This window comes from Cicer arietinum, chromosome 3 (assembly GCF_000331145.2).
Source record: "Cicer arietinum cultivar CDC Frontier isolate Library 1 chromosome 3, Cicar.CDCFrontier_v2.0, whole genome shotgun sequence".
NCBI classification, from domain to species: Eukaryota; Viridiplantae; Streptophyta; class Magnoliopsida; order Fabales; family Fabaceae; genus Cicer; species Cicer arietinum.
The window spans coordinates 62,766,572-62,773,620 of record NC_021162.2 but is presented as its reverse complement, the minus strand read 5'-3'; positions in this window follow the sequence as shown (position 1 = coordinate 62,773,620).

Sequence of the window (7,049 nt, the reverse complement as noted above, 5' to 3'; positions counted from 1 at the left end):
GTGACAACAAGACAATTACCTGTTATGAGTGTGGTAAAACTGGTCACATAAAGTCAGAATGTTACAAGTTGCAGAACAAAAATAGAGCTACAAAACCAAAAGGCAAGGAACCAGTCACCAAAACCAGAAAAGCTTATGTTGCATGGAATGACAACGAAGAATCATCTGCCTCTTCGGATGAAGAAGAAGCGAATCTGTGTCTCATTGCAAATACCGACTCAGAATCAGAAAATGAGGTTAGTTCACAATCTAATCCAACTTATGATGAGCTACAAGAAGCTTTCAATGAATTGCATGATGATTACGTGAATTCCATAAAACAGTTGTTAAGCACAAAGAAAATGCTTGAACAAATGAAAAATGACCATAAAGAAATTGAAAATTTATGTGAACAACTGAAAAAGGATTCACATGACAAATCTGCAAAATGCATTGAACTTGAAGAAAATGTTGCATCATTAAAATCTGATTTATTGAAGTTTGCTAATAGTAAAGATAAACTGAATGTCATACTTAGCAATCAAAGACATGTTCATGAAAAATCTGGTTTAGGATATACACCCAATATGCATGTTAAAAGAAATAAAAATAGATATGGTATTGGTTATATGCAAACCAGAAATGTCAAACATGGTCAAAAATCTGCTATTTCAAAGAGTATGTATGACATCTTTACTAAACCAAACAAACATTCATCCTTTGATGGCAAATGTCATTTCTGTTGCAGAAAGGGACATTTTGTGTCAAATTGCAAATTTAAAAAATTAGCCAATAGAGGATGGAAGCAAGTTTGGATAGCAAAGAAATCTGTGTTTGACACTAACCATCCAGGACCCAATTTAAATTGGGGACCTAAAACAAAATTTTGATTGTTTGTTGCAGGTGTGCTTGACATCCACTACGCAGTCATGGTATTTAGATAGCGGATGCTCAAAGCACATGACAGGAGACAAATCCAAATTCCTGTCTTTGACATTAAAGGAAGGAGGTTTTGTCAAATATGGTGACAACAATAGAGGAAAGATTATTGGAATTGGTGACATAGGCAATGAGTCAACTGCAGTAATCAAAAATGTCTTATATGTAGAAGGGCTAAAACACAAGCTTTGTCAAATATGGTGATAACAACAGAGGAAAAATCATTGGAATTGGTGATGTAGGCGATGAATCAACTGCAGTAATCAAAAATGTGCTATATGTTGAAGGATTAAAGCACAACTTACTGAGTATAAGCCAGCTATGTGACAAAGGTTTTCAAGTAAGTTTTTCATCACAATCTTGCATTATTGAGCATAAAGATGACAAACACATAAAGCTAATTGGGGACAGAATTAACAACATTTACATGTTGGATTTCAATTCTGTACCAAGTGCAGTATGCTGCTTGTTATCCAACTCAGATGAAACATGGCTTTGGCATAAAAGAATTGCTCATATACACATAAATCATTTGAATAAACTTGTCAGCAAACAGTTAGTCTTAGGTCTACCAAATAGGAAGTTCTCTAAAGATAGACTGTGTGATGCATGTGAGAAGAGTAAACTGGTTAAGACTCCCTTTCCTTCTATAGATTTGGTTAGAACAAATAGAGTTTTGCAACTAGTTCACATGGACCTTTTTGGACCTGCCCAAGTTAAGAGTTTAGGTGGAAACCTGTATGGATATGTGCTGGTTGATGATTATTCTAGATTCACATGGACTTACTTTTTGGCTCATAAAAGTGATACATTCTCAGTTTTTAAAAAGTTTGCTGCTTTAGTTCAAAATGAGAATGATCTGAAAATTGTTTCAATAAAAAGTGATCATGGAGGTGAATTCCAAAATGATGCTTTTCAAAATTATTGTGAACTACATGGAATCAACCACATATATTCTGCCCCTAGGACACCACAGCAGAATGGGGTAGTGGAGAGGAAAAATAGATCCCTAGAAGAGTTAGCTAGGACCATGCTTAAGGACTCCAACCTACCTAAGTACTTTTGGGCAGATGCAATTAGTACAGCCACTCATGTTGTCAATAGAGTTCTCATTAGGCCCCTGCTTAGGAAAACACCCTATGAGCTTTACAAGGGTAGAAAACCAAACCTTTCCTACTTTAGAATCTTTGGTTGTAAGTGCTTTGTGTTGAACAATGGCAAAGAACACCTAGGAAAGTTTGACCCTAAGGCAGATGAAGGTATCTTTTTAGGATATTCCCAAACTAGTAAGGCCTATAGAATCTACAACAAAAGAACAAAGACGATAGAAGAGTCAGTTCATGTAAAGTTTGATGAATTATTTGCAGAAAACTTGAACAAAACTCCTCCTATGGTTGATGACTTTTTGGACGAAGTTGTAGAGTCTGAACCACTAGAACAACATGTAGCTGACCCTCCAACTAGATCTGACTGTGTAGAACCTATAGAAACCAGTGATTTACCCAAGGAATAGAAGTTCAACAGAAACCACCCCATAAACAATATTATAGGGGATATCTCTAAAGGTGTTGCAACTAGGAGGAACCTTAGACAGTTTTGTAACATTACAGCCTTCGTATCTCAGATTGAACCTAAGAACATTAAGGAAGCCCTGTTAGATAGTGAGTGGATACTTGCTATGCAAGAGGAGTTAAACCAGTTTGAGAGAAACAAGGTGTGGAGTTTAGTACCTAGACCAGAGGGTAAGCACATCATAGGAACTTGGTGGGTGTTCAGGAACAAGTTGGATGAGAATGGTGTGATAACCAGGAACAAAGCTAGACTAGTAGCCAAGGGTTATAGTCAAGAGGAGGGAATAGATTTTGATGAAACCTATGCCCCTGTAGCTAGGTTAGAAGCCATTAGAATCCTTCTTGCTTATGCTTGTATAATGGACTTTAATCTTTATCAAATGGATGTGAAAAGTGCCTTTCCCAATGGTGACCTTCAAGAGGAAGTTTTTGTTAGCCAAACACCTTGTTTTGAAAATCCTGATTTTCCTAATCATGTGTATAAGTTATCAAAGGCCCTCTATGGGTTAAAACAAGCTCCAAGAGCTTGGTATGAGAAGCTCAACAATTTCCTTATTCAACAAAACTTTTCAAGAGGAAATGTTGACAAGACCCTTTTCACAAAAACTACTGGAAATGATATCTTGCTTGTCCAAGTATATGTTGATAACATGATATTTGGATCTACAAATAATAAATTGTGCAAAGAATTTGAAAATTTGATGAAAGGTAAATTTGAAATGTCAATGATGGGTGAACTATCATATTTCTTGGGGTTTCAAATTAACCAAAGCAAGCAAGGCATTTTCATTAGTCAATCTAAATACTGTTCTGATTTGATAAAGAAATTTAGTTTTGAAAATCTTAAGTCCATTGATACACCCATGAGTCAAGGAAATTACTTAGACCGAGATGAGAAAGGTAAACCTGTAGATGTTACTAGGTTTCGTGGTATGATAGGATCTTTGCTCTACCTTACAGCAAGCCGACCAGACATCATGTTCAGTGTTTGTATGTGTGCAAGGTATCAGTCAAATCCAAAGGAATCTCACCTCAGTGCAGTCAAGAGAATTTTCAGATATCTAGTAGGAACTAAGAGTCTTGGATTGTGGTATCCAAAGGGATCAACCTGTACCTTAGTTGGTTACTCGGATTCAGACTTTTCCGGATGTAAACTCGACAAGAAAAGTACCTCAGGAACGTGTCATTTACTTGGAAACTCTCTTGTGCCATGGTTCAGTAAGAAACAGACAAGCATTGCTTTATCGACTGCTGAAGCTGAATACATTGCAACTGGGAGCTGCTGTGCTCAAATACTTTGGATGAAACAACACTTATTGGATTTTGGTGTTGACTTGGGAACAGTACCTATCATGTGTGATAACACAAGTGCAATAAGTATTATCAAGAATCCAATGATGCACTCCAGGACCAAACACATTGAAGTTAGACATCATTTTATAAGGGATCACTTTCAAAATGGAATCATTAAGCTTGAGTATGTTAACACAGCCGAACAGCTAGCTGACATCTTCACAAAAGCTTTACCAAGAGAAAGTTTCCTGCATATAAGGATGAAACTAGGGATCATTGATCCTAGTGAGGTATGATCTTTGATTCTTTCATAGGACACTTCTGGTGTTTGCAGTTACTTTCCAGTTAAATCGATTTGGGAATCGATTACCAGCATGGTAAATGGTTTACAAAATCGATTTCGGAATCGATTGCTTTGACCCCAGAATTCAAAGTTCAGAAAAAAAAAAAATGTAACTTGCCCGAGCGTCGATTGGGAAATCGACTAGTTCAGCTTTCAACGTTAAAACAATCGATTTGGACATCGATTAAGTAAATCTGGAAATCGACTTGGGAATCGATTTACAATATGACCGTTGTGACTAGCCGTTGTATGTAATAATTACTAAATCGATTGACATCACCAGCAACGGTAACCTAATCGATTTGGGAATCGATTTACACGGTTAAGGGTTTAAATAGGAACATTTATCAATCGATTTCTGCACTTCAGTTCTCCAGATTTCACTAATTTTCTTTGTCTGCTTCATCTCTCTGTTTCTGCAATTGTTATTTGATATTGTCTACATTCAATCTACTTCAATCTACGATTATGGCACGAGTTAAACAAACCCAGGCACGCACTCCATCACCTTCATCATCTTCAACCAGTGAAACCCCTTCACCACCACCTACTTTAACCAAAAGAGTACCCATTCCTACACATAAAATTGTTGCCAAAGACAAAGGCAAGGCACCTGCTGCTATTCAAGAGAAACCTAAAAAGAGAAAGGAACCACCAACGGAAAAACTCATGGCTGATGCCATGAAGGAAATCTCACAAAAGAGGAAAAAGAAACCAGTTTCTTCACCCCCTCCCAAGAAAGCTCCTGCATCCAAGGAAAAAGATGCAGAACCTTCCATACCATCAGACTTTCTTAAGAGAAAAATCCATGAGGGTCGGACTCTGGATTTTGCCTACTTTGATGCAGACGGTTTTACTTTTCAGAACCATCTGAGATTTCATGGTCTTGAAAGCTTTCTCTCTTCTACTCTTGATAGTTATCCACGATTGATAAGGGAATTTTATTCAACGTTCAAGCTGACTGAAGAAGGTTTTAAGGCTCAGGTTAAAGGGAAAAGGATTTCTATGTCCTTTGATGATTTTTCTACCTTATCAGGATTGCCATTTCACGGAAAATCTATAGACGGCAGTTCTGAACCTGATACGGCTGACGAAGGATGGGAAGAATCGGCTGACAGGCATACTGCTGTTAAGGACCTGATGATTGATGGTTTTGTTGAAACCATTTCATTACCTATCGGTCAAATGAAGGTCCAACATCGAATGCTGATGTACACGCTAACCCGGATGCTTGTACCACGTTCAGGTAACCATGCAGTAGTTCAGAAGTTGGATATACTACTGTTATGGGGTTTATCCAAGGAGCTCAGGATGAGTTGGGCATGGATTGTGCTAAGGCACATGCTGGAAGCTTCACATAGCAAGCTTATGTTGCCTTATCCACAACTGATTACCGAGATTCTAAAACACTTCAAGGTTTCGTTTGTTAATGAAGAATCTGCAAAGACCACTCTAATTTTTGGAGAATCAATTGTAAACCAGATGCAATTGAAAAGGTTACATGGTATTTGAATAAGACCTCAGCCTACTGTTGAACCAGCTCAACCACAACCTCAGCCTCAACCAGCTACTGAAACAGCCCCTCCTGAGTTTGTTACAAAGATAATGGAATTCGTAGAAGCTCAGATGGCACACAATTCCAAGATGCTAGAGTCACAATCCAGACTGGAAGCAAATTTGAGGACTCTCCAGGCATCCCTGAATTCAATTGTTCAGGATGTTGATGCTATTCAAGCGCACTTAGGCATCAAACTGTCATTTGAAGATATCGCAGACATCGGTCGTCAAGCAACAGAGGAACCTAACCAACTCCCCTAGATCACCTTGCGACTCACGTTGAGGAGACACCTGCTGAGGGTAATACAGCGGTCTCTGCCTCTCCCGTAGATAATAGTGAGGACCAGCCTAGTTTAGGAGATTAGGAGTTTAGGATCTGAGTTGTTTTGTAATGACTTGATGTATTCATTTCATCTATATCTATAATGCATTAGAACGTTTATTCCATCTCTCTCTGAATTCATTTGTCTGATATGCTCATTTATTGCTCTGATACACAATGTTTTATGATTTCAATCCCCAGTGCTTATGTTCATTAACATAGGGGGAAGAAATATTTTTTCTGCCTTAACTGACAAATGGGGAAAAAAATTATAACTTGCTTATGACTGCTGCTGCATAATTCTGATACTCTACTATGATAAGAATGAATTATTAAAATGCTCTAATCTTTGATAAATAGCATGTGTACTGTTATGCTAGGATGCTCTGATACTCTGATGTTATAATCTGATAATGGTACATATGATGCTATGAAATGTTGTTAATTTTATGTCTTGAAATGCTCAACTCAAGTTAAAATTGTATGATTGTCACTTATGCAAAAAAGGGAAGATTGTTGGACTTTAGTCCTCTTAATCCTAGTTTTGACATAATTAACAAACATACAATGTTCATACATCATATGATAAATCTAACATTTCAATTGAGCAAGATTTCAGGAACAACAATCCAATCCTACACACTTGAAACAAATTGCTTGGAACACAAGAAATCAACAAAAGTTGAATTTTGACTGAGTAAATCGATTGGGAAATCGATTTCATAACAAGGGTGTAAGGAAACATAACTGTTTGTGATTGTATAATCGATTAGGCAATCGACTGGCACAATTAGAAATGAAAATTGCACAAGTCAGTGGCAACCTGTTTTACAGGCTAAGCGATTGGCAAATCTATTGTACACATCACAAAGTAAAACTGATTGAAACCAATCGACTGGCAAATCGATTGATCAAGTCACAGTGAGAATCCAATTTCTAGGGTAATCGATTGGCAAATCGATTGCTTAGATAATATTTGAAAAATAACTTGACCTGTGACAAACACAATCGATTGGACAATCTATTATGTGAATTTCAATCATGT